A 17738-nucleotide genomic window follows, 5' to 3' on the forward strand; every position below is an offset into this window, starting at 1 on the left:
CTAATCCATTACTATGCCAAACACACACACACACACACACACACACACACACACACACACACACACACACACACACACATAGGTCATGGCAATAAATGGCTCATGCACACACTCAAAGGTCACAGGTCACATGCTAAAGACGTTATGGGGGAAATGTCTATGACAATGACATCATTTCCTTGGTATAGATGTCCTTTAAAAGGGGTTGCTATGACAACCATTGTGTAAGAGGTGTTGGGTTGATGTTTTGATGTTTTTTGATTTGTGGTGGCAGCAGTAGAAGTCATAAATGTTACTGCGTTGTTTCTAAATTTGTATCATGAAATGTCATCCTATAACCAAGAAATATTTGAGCTTTAGGTTCCCTCACCTCATTTCTGATGTTTCTTTTCACTACAGGATTTTTAAATGATGCAGTAAAACAGATCTGTGTTTAGTGTGTTGATTTGTGGATGTCATCTTGCCAAACAAAGTGTGTGCATATCTTTCTTTTCTACGAAAGTGATTTTCTCACTGATAAAAAACCTAAGCAGAAATTATCATTGGAAATCTTCTGACGCAACCCTTGGTGGAGCTTTCTCCTGCACTGCAGACAGTCACTGACTTCACCTCATTTCAAATCAATTGGAAAGAGGCGGAAACTTAAAACTTGCTTATGCTGGGTAAACCATCACAGTGAGTACATTCTGTGATAACATCTGTGGAAACATTATCGCTGTGTGTTATGCAATTGAAAGCATGAACTTTCAACTAAGGCTCTAAAAATCTGAGATATGAGAGTTGGCTGCTGAAAAGCTCTGTTTTAATGACGGCTACTCAAATCCAGAGCATGAAATATAAATAAAAAATACAAGAATTTTTGGACTTACAAATACAATATACAAATACTAGTAAGTAATATCTCACTCTAGTAGTAGTAATAGTATTAGGACCTGGTTTCCTGGATGCTTAAAAAGAAAAAGAAAAACACCAAAAAGCCCCCCTCATTTGCTTATTCCAGAGTTTTCAATCATATCTCATGATCATCATTTGAAATCCATCTGCTTAGACCTCGAGATGTGGTTCAGGTTCTCAGGAAAAAGTTTTCAACAGTATTTCTCAGCAGATGGAGTCTTCCCCATTTAACTCCATCCACAGAAGAAGACTGTGAGATGCAATGTTGAAAGCTCAGGATAAAGCTAGTAAGTGGTCTTTTTTTTTTTGTTTCTTTGTTTCCAAGTACAAAAATGAACTTTCATGCTGTTGCTGCCTCCTAAGTTAAATGTCTAAAGTCTAAATATTTTTTGGACTTTGTTGGCCTGATAATGTTAAAGAATTTGTCATGTGGCACAAAACATCAATATCAGCCATTAAATGACATTGATCAAACTCTAACTTCTACATTTCACCTCTAAGAAAAATGCTTCACTTCCCTTTAGATTAGCTGCAGCATTGTAAAATGTTGCTGAAACCTTCCGCTGTATGTCTATTGACATTATGTGTATGTGTGAAATTAACCCTCCTTTCCTAGACAAAGCCTCCTCAATTAACCCTCAGCCCCTCTACGGAAGCAGAGCAGGGACAAAACAAAGCAGTGTCAAATTGCAAACCCAGCCCTCTGCACCGAGCACAACCTCCAGGGAAGGTAAGATGGAGGAAACAAGAATAGAGGATGGAAGGGGTGCGGGGTGAGCGAGTGGTTGCCAGGCGATACGTGTATGTATGTGGATGTCATGCTTGGAAGGAGCTGTGGCTCGATGTTGCAGAATGACCCACTTTTAATGGAAAGGGAGAGAAAGAGCGAATGGAAAGAGAGAGTGAGAGAGGAGATGAGACAAAGTGGGGATGCGGTGGGAAGATGATCAGGTTTCACTGGTTTTATTTATCGAAATACAGTGAAGAGAAAGAGCAGGAGGGGAATGACAGGGTTGGATGGAGAGAAAGAGAGGTGATAAAAAATGAAAAAGATGGCCCTGAGGGTCATTCAAGAGGGGAGAGATGAAAAGAAAGAAACAGCAGAGAGGGGGAGCTGTAAAGAGACACAGGAGAGGAAAGGATACAGAGTTGATTGACTGTTCAAATACGTGTGTGTGTGTGTGTGTGTGTGTGTGTGTGTGCGTGTGTGTGTGTGTGTGTTTCCAGCCCTGAGGGGAAGTGCCCTGCAGCTCGATCCCAGATAAATCAATCTCAGAGTTCCTGGGGTGATGTGAGCTGAAGCACTTCCTGTGTCCACACAGCCTCTTTTACGAGGCCTCTTAATAAATGATGACCGCCACCTGCAGCAATGGGAATACACACACACACACCTGCAGGGATACCTGTGAGACTTGTCATTAGCACGGTTCGACTGATCTGGACTTGCAAGCCCAATACATTTGGACTGAAGCTGATATTTTGTGCTTTCGATCTGAATATTTTGATGGCAAAAATAAAACATTCCCAATATTGAGTGTTTGGGTGTAAAAACTGAAAAAACCTGAGCCGTTTCTTGTGTTTTCACCATACGCTAGTAAAACGGAGGTGATGAGGGAACAGTGAAAAGCAGAAAAAAGCAGAACCTTTGAAAATGGCAACATGTTATGTTTCGGTAAGTTGTTGTGGAAAAGAGCTAATACTATATGTCACACAGCCACATAGTTTTGCCTCATCTTGTGGCTTGTTTGAACAGGAAACAGATGCTACCATTGTTTTTCCTATTTGTTAATTGGTAATTGTTAATCCTATTTCTGCACTTTAATTTCCTTTCTTGGTCTACATCTCTCTACATTGAACATTTATGTCTTCTTATCTTTCATACATCATTCTTTTCATACATACATAGTAAAATTACAGCTGCTACTACTATTAACTGTGCAGAGTGGGGCGATCTTTCCTCTCCTTGTCTGATATCCACATTTATTTATTTAAAGAAGCCTTCCACCAAAAGAAATCTACTCTTCTACACCAGCTATAGTCTGTGAAAAGAAACAGCAAGCAACCTTTCTCACAGTAGACATTTTGACCTTTTAAACACTTGCGTGAATACTAACACTAATGATACTCGTATTCCATTTAGGTGTTCCAAGGCTCTGCTTTTATTCATGCTGATAGACTGTTGATGCTTACTAGTAAATGGAAGAGCCATCATTAAAGCAGATCTATTATGCTTATTTCCAGCTCTATATTTTTATTCTGGGACTCCACTAGAGTCACTTTGCATGATTCACAGTTCATTTATCTTATACTGACCCTTTATGCAGCCTCTCAGTTCAGCCTCCATCTGAAACAGGCAGTCCTTAGCTCCAGTCCTAGCTCCTGTCTCTTTAAAGCCCCCCTCTCGATGAGCGCACTGTGTTCTGATTAGCTAGCTATCCTAGCTATCCGGAAGCCTATATCAGTCTGCAGCTGTATCAGTCAGGTCAAGTTACCACAGATGCAAACCCGACATTTCCTGCTTTACTGCTTCATATTAAAAGCTTTTAAATGACCAAATAATGGGAGACTATTATTGCGAAGAATTTACAGGAAATGCGTTCCTTACCGAATTAGCAGAGCTTCATTAGCAGCACTAAAAAACAGAGATATTTGGAGCTCTTTGTTGAGCGATCAGTTAGAAATAATGCAGGGAGGAATAGTACAAGCAGAAACAGCCACAGTGATGATGATGTTTGATGAAGAGCTACAGACAACCAGTACACCTCCAACAGGTAAACTACTTGCCTGCTGTGTAATGGAAAAACACTCACAGCGTGCCAGCTTGACTCAAGTCATGGCTCGGTGTGACTACCCCCCAAAAAATGGAAAAACGCCATAATGTTATCAGAGCAGGTTCCTTTTAATATTATGAGTTATATTTGTGCTTATCTTGCTGTGATGAGTCAAAATGTCCTTCATGAGAATGATCTATTACAGCTTATAATTGCAGATGACAAACACAACAGTGGTGTGAGGCATTAAGGGACAGTAGGCAATGAGCCAACACTACAATCACTGGAATGATAAATATCACATCAGTCCTACTGCATCATATCCATCATATCAGATACTAGTTTTTAATAAAAGAGAAATATCGGCCATGAACTCTGTATAAGTCCAACCCGTATTAGCAATTTTGTGTCTCCCATATACTGTATATTTATACACACACACACACACACACACACAAAACAATTCACACATGAAAAAACAAGCCGAGCAGACAACAAGACCACATCATGTCAAGCCATCCAAATCCTCTGCAGCTCATCCAGAACTGTGAACCAAAGTCAGCTCATACTGTCTGAACAGGAAATACAAGAGGCGGGGGGACCCCAATCAGTTTGTTACCCCCTGTCAGTTTCAACCCATCAAGTCCACAAAGACAGGATGGAGGCAGGCAGACAGTAGAGGGAGGCTGGGGGGAGGAGAGACAACGGGGAAAGAGGTTAAAGACGCAGGCAGATAGAGATCAGCAGACAAAACGAGGAAATAGAAAAACAACAGAGAGACAGAGAAGATGTGGTGTTAGAGGACAGAGGAAGAACTGAAAAAGAAATAGATGGAAGTGACACACAAAGGTGGAGTTCTGAATAGTGGATATTGGGTATTATCTTGGATATTATATTGGATATTGGCAGATATTATCATGTATTTGAGTACCTCTGCATCTACAATTTAAAAAAAACGTACAGATCCGAAAGTGCATTTAAGGGAAAGTTACTAATTCAATGTGAATGAGGTGTGTTCCATAGCTGCAGAAAAGTGAACAGACTTGACACATAACCTGACATAATAAGGAGGAAAGAGAGAGAGATGAATAAGATTGTAGAGATGTTGTTGTTGAGATGAAGAATGAAACTGAGAGAAAAGAAAAAAAGAAGAGGTGCAAATAAGACAGGAGTGGTCATAACATGCCAGAAGTTGTAACAAAGCCTAAGAAAGGAGTAGGAAGGTCAGTCTCCCGTCTAACACACATTAGTCCATCCTAGTGTGTGTTAGCGGGAGAGACACACACACACACACACACACACACACACACACACACACACACACACACACACACAAAGGCATGTGTTGAATACATACGTGAATAAAGACCACAATACATGGCTCTAAAGGCCTGCTCATCTGCCCAATCATACTGTATATCGAGTAACAGCCATTGAGCACTAATATTAGATAATAATCATCATTAGGGGTGGGGTGAAGGTGGGTGGGGGGGTTGATTGTCAAAGGTTACTCAAAGGTTTAAAGCTGGTGATATCCTTTATATTGGTATCGTCAACAAATCCCATTAAAGACCAAAACCATCAATGTGTTAGCTCATCTCTCAATACTACAAACCCATTCATCCCTACTGAAGACTTTTACCTCTAAAAAGGCTCAGGATTGGTGGTTTTTACCAAACGTTTTTCAATTGGAGGAAACATTTGCTTGGAACATTTTCAGTTGCAGATTAAAGGTACCAGTGTTTTTGACCACTAGTAGCACTATGGAGCAATATTTTATGAGTGGGTCCTCGTATTGTTAGTTCTCATGCACCCACAGAAGGGCACACAAAGGAGCACGCAAGTGATGCAATACACATTCCTGCCTATGATTTCACATTATTCCACAGATCCACGGGTGGCGGTAGCATGCAAATTAACACAGCAATGCAGCAGAAAAGGCAAGAATTTGAAGAAGTTGACTGCAAGCAAGTAAACATGGACGTAAATAAAACATAGAACATCTACAGTACATTACAGTATCCTTTCAACAAAAATCACCAGGACCTGTTTGCAGCAAGGCTTCCTGACAGTTTTCTTCTTTGGTGTGTTTCTACATGACTTAACAAAGAACCCTCCTCCTCCGTACTTCATCTGAAATATTGAAGACCTCCTGCTGACATCCAAATCACACTAAAGACATCCCCTCTCACCTTTGTCACGACATCATGTATTCATGACATACAAAGAGACCATTTAGTGATCCCTCCAGGCACACTGTTCACAATCAAAAACCACACCCACCCACTGGGACCTGGCAGCCACCCAAATATGCTCAGCAGCACTACAAATGGTTTTCAAGAATTGTTTTTTTTTTCAAATCGAACAACAAAACAACGTTAAATTCACAAGTCCACACATTATTGACCATTTATTACATGATCCTGACCAAGGCAATGTCATATTTTTGTGTTATTTCACATAACCATTGCCATTATGTTTCAACATCAAATGATGCTCATTATATTGTATGGCATTTAGCTTGGAATCCACACGAGCAGGTCATCAAACAGCACTACTAGTGACTCAGTGAGCGTGCACTGTAGCAGATGAGAGGGCTGCAGCCAGCTGGAGGTTAAATAAATGTTAGGTCGGCTCTGAGGGCTCAGCCAGAGGCTTATGACAGGACCACTGCAGCTCTGCTCCACTGGAAATGGCTCATTAGAGCTGAATCATCACTGCAGCCTGCCTACCTGTGTGTGTGTGTGTGTGTGTGTGTGTGTGTGTGTCCTGAAAGGACAAAATATTGTCCGACTAGGAAACCAATGCACATATAAAGGCTGATTATGACACCGATATAGCATTACAAATTATTTTTAAGATTATAATGAGTATGTACTGGTGATTGCGAACAGAGCAGGTCAGCATAAACAAAATGTTGCCATGAATGACATTATGTTGTAGTATACTGGAGTTTAGGGTTAGAATATTTTGCCTCCTGAATAAGCATAAGACCAGCCTTTAGACAAATCAGAATGTGATCCTGTAGTTTGTGCTGGTTTACAACTGAAATCTGAATGGAAACAACTGTGGTTTGGATACGGTTAAGGTATGGCTACAGTTAAAATAGTGAGGTTAGGGAAGGTTAGGAAAAGATTGGATAAAGGTGAAAAAATTACATTACACGTTGGTCTCGGATGGGACACCAACTCCTGGCTCTGGCATGAAAGTCAAATGTGCTACGTACCCATCTACTTCCCGGAATTTCCCATCTATACTTCCTGTCTTGCTAAATAACTACTTCCTGCATTGGCACTGAATGTTGGCAGTGGCATAACTTGTGCACTGCAGAATCACCCAGCAGGGACATAATTCTTAGGGGTGCTGGGTGGGGAAAAGTGAAAAAGCAGTGACAAAGCAGCATTTCCCCCCCCCCACATTACCACTGAGGTGCCCTTGAGCACAACTGCTCCAGTGGAGCTGCTCAGCGGCCGGCAGATCAGACAGTGGTTGTCTCGCAGGAGACCTTCAGCTGCAGACTGTCTGCTGTCCAGCTCGCTCTCTCCCCTCTCCTCCTCAGTCTTTCTCTCTCAACTCAACCAGTCAAGGCAGATGGCTGCCCACATAGAGTCTGGTTCTGCTTGAGGTTTCTTCCCATTAAGGGGGAGTTCTTCCTTGCTGCTGTCACCAAGTGCTTGCTCATGGGGGAATGTTGGGTCTCAGTAAATTAAAGAGTACAGTCTAAACCTGCTCTATGTGAAAAGTGCCTCTGTTGTGATTTGGCGCTATATAAATAAAACTGACTTGACTTGTACTGCAGAGCCTCTAGGTGTGAATGTGTGAAACTGTGTGAATGTGATCAGAGTGTTCCTGTAAAAGATAGGCTTCCTCTCAGTGAAATTTCCCTGAATAAATACATTTTTAAAAAATCCACTGCACATATCATGAAACAGAACAACAGCATATCCTCACATTGGAGAAGCTGATTATCAGAAGTGATAGCAGTTCATTTTCTGTCAATTTACTTGTTGATTAATCAAGTTTTTTTCAGTTCTACTGGATACTATAGTATTGTACAATGGAAAGAAATGGCTGCCTGGAGGGTAGAACATCCATATAATGTCTGTAGCTCAGGTGGCAGGTTAGTGCAGTGCAGGTGTCCTTGAAAAAGACTCCAGATTGCTGCCAATGTAAGTGTATGGCAAACAGGTGATTTGCTTTAGACAAAAGATGCTTTAAAATGTGACATGGAGATGGGAATAAACATGCAGAAACAGGTGAATGGCTCTTTCAAGATTAAGGTTTGGGTTCAGAATTTGTTTTAATTTAATGTTAAGAAATGAGCCGTCGATGGCAGGCCCTCACATATATAGTAATACAAGAATATGTGTGTGTGAGTGTGTGTGTTTTTGTCCAGAGGTAATGTTCCTTTGTGCCAGCCAAAATAAATGAAAGGGTACAGTCTAGCCCTCTGTCTCTCACTCCATCTATCTCTTCCTCTCTATCTCCCTCAACCCCCCACCGCTACTCACACTCCCCATCTTGTTTTAAATTGCCTCTCCCTCTCTCTCTCTCCCTATCCTCCTCCTCTCCTCTATTCTCATCTCTGTCAATCTTTTGTTCTCATTGCAAACATGATCTCATCATATTTGACTGTTGTTTGTCTCCATCTAATGCAAAACTCCTTTTCAATCTTTCTCTTTTTAACTAATTTCATTACTCCATTTTTTAGCGTATTATTTCTACTTGTCCATGTCCTCTCTTATCAGCTTATCACTCCCTCTGTTCTTTCACTCACTCCTCTCCTCACTTCCATGTTTCCATCCATCCTATCTTTTCCTCCATGCCTCCATCACCCGCTGAAGCAATGTTGGTCACTATGCCACCTCATTAGCACATCTGGATCTCACTTTGTGCTCCTCCAACCCCCCCACTCACCCCCTTTCCTCCATCCCTCCTCCTTTTTCAACTTACTCCTTTCTCCACCACCTCCATTCCTCCTCGTCCAATGAGAAAACTCCCCGGTCGCCAGGGCTCCCTAGCAACAGCCCCACAAGGGGAAGGAGGGATGAAAGTGGGGGGAGGAAGGAGGAGGGAGATAAGATGGGGGGGGGGGGGTGTAAGAAGGGATGAAGATGAGGAGGAGGAGGTGAATGGGGAGACCAACACTGGCGGGAGTGTGAGGCTGGAGGTGTGTTTGCCATTATCAAAGCCCTGCATCTGAGGAGTGTGTGTGTGTATAAAGGAGAGAGACAGGAAGAACATACAGGCCTGAAAGGGATGAAGCAAAAGTGCAATCACTGTGTTTTATCTATGTGTGTATGTGTGTGTGTGTGTGTGTGTGTGTGTGTGTGTGTGTGTGTGTGTGTGTGTGTGTGTGTGTGTGTGTGTGTGTGTGCGTGCGTGTGTGTGCGTGTGTGTGCGTGTTTTAATGCAAAAAAGCTGAATTCACAGAACAAAAAACAGTACTGTATAATCCAGAGGGCATCATTTCAAAGTCTGGCCACCAGCTGGATTGTGTGTGTGTGTGTGTGTGTGTGTGTGCATGCATCCTAGACCTGACTCAAGGAACAAGGTGCACCCAATTGTATAATATATTATTACACATAATATAATAATAATACCCCACAGTCATATTTCATCACCTAGCTAACACTCTCTGTCTTAATCTAACTGTGTACACACAAAAACAAAAAACTCTTTCAATAAAAAGCCAGTCTCTATACTTTATATTCTAATTAATTTTAAAAAAAACAGCCTAATAGCAAAGTCAAAGACAAAAACAAGAGTCTGCCTTGTAAGCTCCCAAGTGACTTACTGAGAGAGTGAATGAATAAACATGAATCTAGCGTAGTGCTGTCTAAACTAGACACTCATAAGAGGCGTGTGGTACAAAAATGTCTTTTCATGTTTAAACACTAGCATGAACAATAGCTGACCTGGTCCTTCTATCAGATTGGAAAAGATCATTGTGCAAAGACTAACGGCAGTAAGCCACTGTCAGTCACCTCCAGCTAAATAGCTCACATGTGATGTAAATATACTGTATGAAGTAGACAATTCTGACTCTCTGATAGCTGTTTTGGAGCTTTCAGCAGCAGCTTTCAGCAGCAGCTTTCAGCAGCAGCTTTCAGCAGCTCTGAAAGCTGCTGATAGAGTTTTGTTTTGATAGTAAGCAGCCAGCAGCTTGGCATAAAGCTGAAGCCAGTTTGGAAGTATGTTCAACTTCTCTCTCAGTGCATGTATTGCATGTATGGCATCTGCATGTATGACCACATGTCCATGTATGCAGACCGTGGATGTAGTAGAGGTGGAAATCATGAATCACTTTACTGACTCCAATCACTTCATTCAGTTCTATTCCAAGACTCGTAGACACTATGTAGTTTGTCCACTCTTTTCCTGAGCTCAGTGGCATCAGCATCAGCATTCAGATACACTTCTGTACATACGTTGGTAAATGAACACATCACTGTTCAAATGTACTTCAGTACGTACATCAGTAAGTGAATGCCACACTGTTCATATCGCCTGACGTCAAGTGCTGATTCTGGCTGACTTCACTTCAGTCATATGTTCAGTCTGTTGCAGTCCAAGCTGCCATATTCGGTTCAGTGCAATATCATGCTATATAAGCACTGCACATAAGTCTGCACAAATCTGCAAACTGCCCATTCAATCGATCCCTGTACACTCACAAACATGATAGAGCCAATACAAAGTCATTATGCAAGCAATATCAGGCTGATAATAATACTTCTAATAATATCAATGCTCGTTTCAGACTAACAAGACAACTCAAACACTTGACTTCCTCTGACACACACAAACATACGGTACATTGATGTGACGTGTGCATGTGTGTGTGATTCCTCAGTGGACTACTGAGGTCATGTGTAGGGCTTCCATTAATATGTCATGAGGAGGCTTCATGCAGCTCCTTCATGCAGGGCACACCTTTTGTCTGCTTTAAAGGACTGTTCCACTGTAAATATGGTGTTCACCCTTCCTGTGTACACCTATCCTGATTTTTACGGTTTTATCTGTAGACATTTTGGCAATTTCTCCACAAACTTGTTTTTACTATGAACAGAACTTCTTTCAGCTTCTTTCGTTTTTCTTGCAATTTACTGTAATTCTTCTACTTCTAAACTTTGCAAAAACTTCTCTCACATTTGGGAGTAGGTTACCTCCAGGGCTGTGGCATTCTGCTAGAAAAATGTTCTGTTAATCTTGTTAATGTAAATATTTTTAAAAAAAAATAACAATAGATAAAATAATATAAAGAAAATGAAAAATAATAACAAGCAAAACTTGAACCACACTGAAACTAGGGCTGCAAGTAATAATCATTTTGGATATAAAATTTCAGAAAATAATGAAAATACCAGTAATTTCCCAAACTCATCTTTAAATGTCTTCTTTTGTTTGAACAAAACCAAAATATCTTCTGTTTACCGTCATGTATGAAAAAGAACAGCATTAGATCATCATATTTGAAAGACTAAAACCAGCAAAAAGTTTTGGCATATTTTCTTAAACTAAAACTGATTACCAAAATAGTTGGTGATTATTTTTTCTGTTTGTCTGTTTTTCTGTCTCGAGTTGTAGTAGTTGCAGGTCTATCTCTAACTGAAACACTTCCTTAAATTGCTTTTTCCTCACATTTCTCTGTGTGAAACACATCGTGTGTGTGTGTGTGTGTGCATGTGCACATATGTGCGTGCGTGTATGCATCCATGTGTGTCTGTATGTGTGCATGCAGTTTGGTAAGCTACCAGGCCTAATTTGACAGCATGGACCCATCTGCCTTGAGGTTACCACGGTGATTTAAGTCATTTTGCCATTGGCTGGTCTGCCGCAGCCTCACACACACACACACACACACACAGTTGTCCTTTCCCATTTCTCTTCCATAATTATACCATTACCAAATTTCATTTACTCAGGTCTCTTTTCCCTCTTTTCCTCCCCCTCTCTGGTCTTTTTCTCCTCCTTTCTTGTATCATCTGCAAAATGACATTAAGTCTATTATTGAGTGTGTGTCCACCTATAGGGACAGAGTGAACAGAAACCTCCCTGTCCTCCATCTCTCTGTCTATTCATTCATTATGTAGGATGATATTACATCTGTCCTTCCCATCTCTCCCTCATGTCTTCCTTTAGAAAACACAGCTGGTCAGAGTTGAGTCTCTCATTTTCATGAGCAGATGAGCAGACTTCACTGTCCTTTTCATTAACCTTCCCCTCTCTCTTTTCTCATCATGTTGTCATACTCTTTTTAATGCTATTTTACATCATGTTTGCTCTATAATATATAGATAATATAAAGATTATTTCAACTTTAAAATAGTGAAGCACCATGTTTCCTCTTTGTTTCAGGTCCTCGTGTCCTTCTCTGGCTTTTTCTTGACATAACAACAGCTCTGTGTGTCCGTGTGTGTATGTGTGAATGCATGTGTGTGCATGCACGTGTAAACAGTGTGAGGAAACCCCCCCCCCATGTCCCATGGGGACCATGGTGTTAAAATGACTGACATGTCAGTGTGCGAGTGTGTGTCAGTGATTATTGCTCTGGTGGAGTGGTTAAAAGGTGTGATAAAGTGTGCCTTTGTATGTCTGTGTGTGTGTGTGTGTGGGTGGGGGACACACATTGAAAGGGATTAGGCAGGATGATGGTGTGTGTGTGTGCGTGTGTGTGCGCATGCTTTTGTAAGAGTGAATGTCGTTTTGTTGGGTTTTTTTTTTTTTTTGCTGAGTCTGTAAGTGTGTGTGTGTGTGCTTATAAAATATCACAAGGGCTGGTTGAGAGCATGGAGCTGCTGACAAATCTAATTAACACGTTGGCGATATCTATCAAGTACAAAATACACACACACACTCATCCTTCCCTCTGAGGAGACAGAAAGCACTGTACATTTTTTTTTAGTATTCAACACTTTCTTTTTTTAAAAGAAAGCAAAGAGTGTTAAATACAGAACAGAGTAAATAAATACATTATAGTTACAAAGCACTCAAACAGAATATTATATAAAAACACTGAAACATTGAAATGATCATCTTAGGAAAAATCCAGCGATGCCAGCAACAACATTAAAATCCTGAAGGTAACAATAAGTCAGTGAACAGAGGCTACGACTACATCCAAACTAACCCCTCATGTCCACTTAATGCAGCTGCTGAATGACTGAAACATCAAACCAATAAGAAAATGCCTCTTCTCCTCATCTCCTCTTCTTTGTTCTCCGTCAGTGGACACACTGCAAACTGAGATGTCAACCAAATCTCTATTTAATAATCCCAAATGTTGTCTGACAAACAATTCAAATGAATGATCACAGAGTGGGTTAGAAGCAACAGAAAGCTGACTTCTCAGCCACCAGTGTCTGACCAGGTGTCTGATAGTTTCCACCTGCACTAAAAATGCATAAACTGTGTTTTCAGGTTTATTCACTCTGGATATAGTTTTGGAGCTCTGTTTTTGGGTGTGAAAACCACTGGCTTGGTGTGGATGGAAAGAAATAAATTATATGTTCTCAGTTTTGCTTGCTTAATGTGGTTGTAGTCAAAAACTGACATATTATGTAATCTCTGTCTTGTTTTTCATTAAATGTCACTCTTCAGATCCTTGAGCAGTTGGAGCAGAGCTGCTGCAGACATAAAGGGCTTGGTCTTATGGCAAAATAGCATGCTCATCTTTATCCAGGAGGTAAGGTGGAAATAAGGACCTGATTTTTGTTACGTTTCTTGGATATAAAAAAAAAAAAATCATATTGAGCTTTTTATTTCAGATGATGTTCAAAAATGTAAATGTTCAGTACAGTTATTGTCATGCTTCTAAAGTCTACTTCAGCTGGATGTGCAGGATAGTTATCACTTCCAAAGACAAGGAATCTTCACTTTTTGTAATTTTTCTGAACTTTGGCAGATGAGCAGAGAGCAGCTGTTTACATCTGTGTTGGCAGTTATGCTAGGTTATTGACGCACTTTTTACATACGCGAGTGTGTCATGCTCATGAACCATTTAACGTGCTATATACCAACCACACGCAACACAATATATCTGTAAGGGGAGGGAGGGTGGACTAAAACTTCAGTCTATTGTTAAGTGCCTTACAATATTCTACAGTGGACTACAACAGTGGAATGACGCGGGAACGTGTCCACAGAGAACAGAAGTGTACCAAGAACTGACCCCTGCGGTACACCACACATTTCAGGAGCTGCTGAAGAACCACGAGACATCTCATTTTCTAGCAGTATATTAGATGTATCACTGATATACGCTCCTATTAATCTACTTTGTTCTTAATCGTTTTCCAATGTCGTCAAGAAATGAAAACACGTGTGGTGGATAGATACATAAACTAATGCAGACATGTCCCTATCCACGTGTCATATTCTGGTAAGTGGGTAAAATTCAAATGAGAGAGGATCAAATGCAGCCTGTTCCAGCTGCAGCGCTGGTCACAAATTAAAGGGACTATTTCACGAGTGAGTGGAGCAATGGCCAGTGGTAAGCTGAGCCCTGAGTCCTTACCAATCAAGAGAATCATTGAGTGGAAAAATACATGAGAACAAGTCACCCCCAGATTGCATTTTCAGATTGAGGGCATCCATCAGACCATTTACTATTCTGGATTTATGACACATTTAAACAGAGGTACATACACACACAGTGGAACAGCTGATTTACTGTGTTTCATTATTTACAATAGTAATCTTCAAGTTTCCTTATGTTGATTTTGTCTCAATCTTTGGTTGAAAGCATTCACTACCATGGTGCAAGTCACCTTTTAAAGTGTATTTTCAGTCATGGTGGATATCACTCACTCAAACTCAACAACCCAGGCCTCTGTGTGTGTGTTTGTGTGTGATTATGTGTGTGCAGCCCATGAGATTGTCTTCATTGTGCTGCCTTTGACCCGAACTTTGATAATTAACATCAATCATATATATTTTTTGTCATTTTACATAAAGCCTTTTGCTCATGTAGTGTACCATTTGGCTTATTTTCCAGTTCTTCAGTCTCAGCATTAACTGCCCTGCCATGTGAGCTTGTGAAGTGTGGTAGGTGTATCTTTTCACTGGGACAGGCTAGTCTTTATGCTAAGCTAGGCTAACCAGATCCAGATTCCAGCTCCACTTAACACACAGACATGAGAGTGCTATCCATCTATTCATCTAACTCTGCAAGATTAGTAAGTTATCTTAACTTGAAACCAAATTCTTTTGGGACAACTTGGACTTTTTCTATAGTTATATTTAAAAAATGGCTAATTGACAATCATAAATGGGCTTCCCAGCCATTAAATGTGTTGTGTCTGTGCATGTTCACCTTCTGTTACATGTGAAGAAAGTACAAATAGCAGCAGACAGTTCTAAACTGACAGCCAACACACACACACACACACAAACACACATACGCTCTGTGACATGGTGGTTAATGTAGGTTACCACCTCTCCTTCCAGAGCATTTCTGTGTGAGTGTTAGTCTCTGGTAGTGTGTCTTAGTGCAGCAGACAGATCTATCCCTGAGCCTAATATCACACACACACAGATGGATGCTTGTGCAGTAATGTAGGTTAAGTACCTGGCTCATGGGCACAACATCTGTATTCCCACCTGGAATCAGCCAAGTCTGGGTCTTGACCTTCTTTACCATCATCCTCCTCTCACTCATTTTAACCCCTTATTAACCTCTCCTTTTTACATTTTTATATTCACTGTCTAGATTTCTGTACATATTAGTATGAATATTTTCCCTCTGATGAAATGCAGATTTTTTAGAACAACTTACATAAGACGACCAACACAAGACAAGACAAGTGTCACAATGTCAGACACATGCGTACCCATCATCAAATCATACAAATCCTGTCACATTTCTCCTGTCTTGCCTTGGCGTCAGTATATTTCATTTCTGATCTTGACATATCAAGCTTTGTTTTGTCAGTGAACACAGGAAAAAATAATTAATAGATGATAAAAGTTAGGATATTTCTACCTACTTGCACTGAAAAACTGCAATTCACTTCTACCAGCAGTAAGTTCTAGAAGGTAAAGACCTGCAACCCAAAGCATCCTCTGTTCTGTTCATGTGAACTAAACCATCAGCACACAAGATCATCTTCAGCTTTCTGGTTCCTGCTAAACTTTACATGCAGCTTTCAGGCAGAATATTTCATGACAGAAACTTGGTTTCTGCTGCATGCCATGTTTTGTTTAGTTTAGTTTTTTTTTTAAATATTCTGCTGATGAGGGCTTATCCAGCGCGATCTGGCACACTTGCACATGTGCACACACACACACACCCACACACACACATAGACGCACACTTTGAGCCAGCAGATTATCTAGACATGGCAGAAGAGGGTTCATCTAGAGCTAAATCTCTATGATTACGTAAATATAACAGCCAAAGCAGCAGCAATGGAGAAGAAATACAAGAATACAATATGTTTCTGTAATCTTTCTGTAATATATATTTAATGTAATATATTAATATATTAATATAATGGGGGAAAAACTAAAAAACTACAACTACTCATCTTGACTGTATCCTGTTATTATTTTCTGTTCTAAGACATCAAACAGTTGTAATTTAATCTCAAAATAAGAAAAAGACATCATTTGTTATATATTTAAAAAACTGCTGATTTTACTGTGTAGTGCCAATTTCAATCTGACTCAAAAATGACTTACTGATATGAGAGTCCTGAATATCATGTTTTTAGGAACTTTTTTTCTTGATATTTAAAAAAATCTGCACCTCCCTCCACCAGACCTTCTGTTTACATACAGTAAACCTGGTACCTAGCTACATTTATGTAATGTTCTGGACATGTTAACACATTTGTTATCTCAAGTTCTCTTTGATGGATTAGACAGCACATATTGTCCATCCATGTCCTCTTCAGGACACCCAGGAACGGGTCCACAATCGATTTTTTTTTTTTTCAGAACAGAAGACTGCCAGCATCACACATCGCATTTCTATAACCGTCATTGATATTTTCTTGACCCTCATCCTCAACAACCTATGAACTCGCAAAAGGTTGTGAACAATGATTGGTCAGGGTCATATTTGTAGTGTTGTCAAGAAGTCAATTATGGCACTATGATTGCCTAATCTGAGGATGTTAATAGTGTATTTAATTTATTTTTTATTGTCATTTATTACTAAAGTAGCAATTTATTCAGTTTTTACTTACTAGTCTAATTTTAATGTGATACCTCGAAGTAACAAACATGAGTCTTAAGGCAAAGAAACTGTCTTAGGGTATCAACTAATGATCATTTTAATTAATCTAGCAATTATTTTTACAATTAATCAGTTAATTGGTATATTAAATGTCAGGAAATGTCCATGATAAGTTCTCGTGGCAAAGTCTTGAAAATGCTTGTTTGTCCAACCTCCATAGTCTAAACCCTGAAGATAAGCAATTCAAAATAATATAGCATCTAACCACTAGTATGAGACAGAACATGGTTAAATGCACACATTCACTATCCTGTCTTTACCCTACACTACATGCAGGTAACATTACTAAACTGCCTGAGCACTGCAGCCTGATCCTGAATGTATCTTGCTAATGTTTAATATTTGTGTTTGAACATGCACTGTGACATGCAGTTGAGAGGTGGAGGCTGCACCTCTTCTCACATTTCATCTTGTTTTTCCACAGCAAATATAATAAAGTCTCTCAGTAATGATTTACTGATGTCAAAATGATCCACAAGACAACTATAAATCAAATTCACATCCATTCCTCTGCTTCCCAACAACAACAACATGATTGGCATCAGATAAATGGCCTTTAGCATTGTTCTTTCTAGAAAAAAAGCCATGTAACGTGGGTAGATCACAGAGTGACAATTTGTTCTGATCTTTTCCCTTTGGCAATGGAGAGAAGGGGGGTGGAGAGAGAGGGAGAGATAGAGAAAGGGGGATGGGATGGTTAGTATGAGACCACCAAATATTTGCAATGAAAGGCCCGTCATTGTCCATTAGGGTCTCTCTCTCTCTCTCTCTCTCTCTCTCTCTCTCTCTCTCTCTCTCTCTCTCTCTCTCTCTCTTCCTGTTTTCTGGGT

The 17738-nt window shown here is 40.2% G+C and overlaps 1 protein-coding gene and 1 long non-coding RNA gene across 12 annotated transcripts in view; one reads left to right on the forward strand and one right to left on the reverse strand.

Moving 5' to 3' along the window:
• The window catches only part of nfasca (neurofascin homolog (chicken) a), a 144733-nt gene that overhangs the window by 80388 nt on the left and 46607 nt on the right, over positions 1-17738 (reverse strand). The gene's annotated exons all lie outside the window — the stretch shown is intronic.
• On the forward strand, positions 363-2398 carry LOC122980828. Its single transcript, XR_006403091.1, has 4 exons — positions 363-675; positions 1106-1181; positions 1511-1624; positions 2122-2398. It is a non-coding gene; the product is annotated as an uncharacterized LOC122980828 (long non-coding RNA).

The sequence above is a fragment of the Thunnus albacares genome, chromosome 4, assembly GCF_914725855.1.
Source record: "Thunnus albacares chromosome 4, fThuAlb1.1, whole genome shotgun sequence".
Taxonomy (NCBI): Eukaryota; Metazoa; Chordata; class Actinopteri; order Scombriformes; family Scombridae; genus Thunnus; species Thunnus albacares.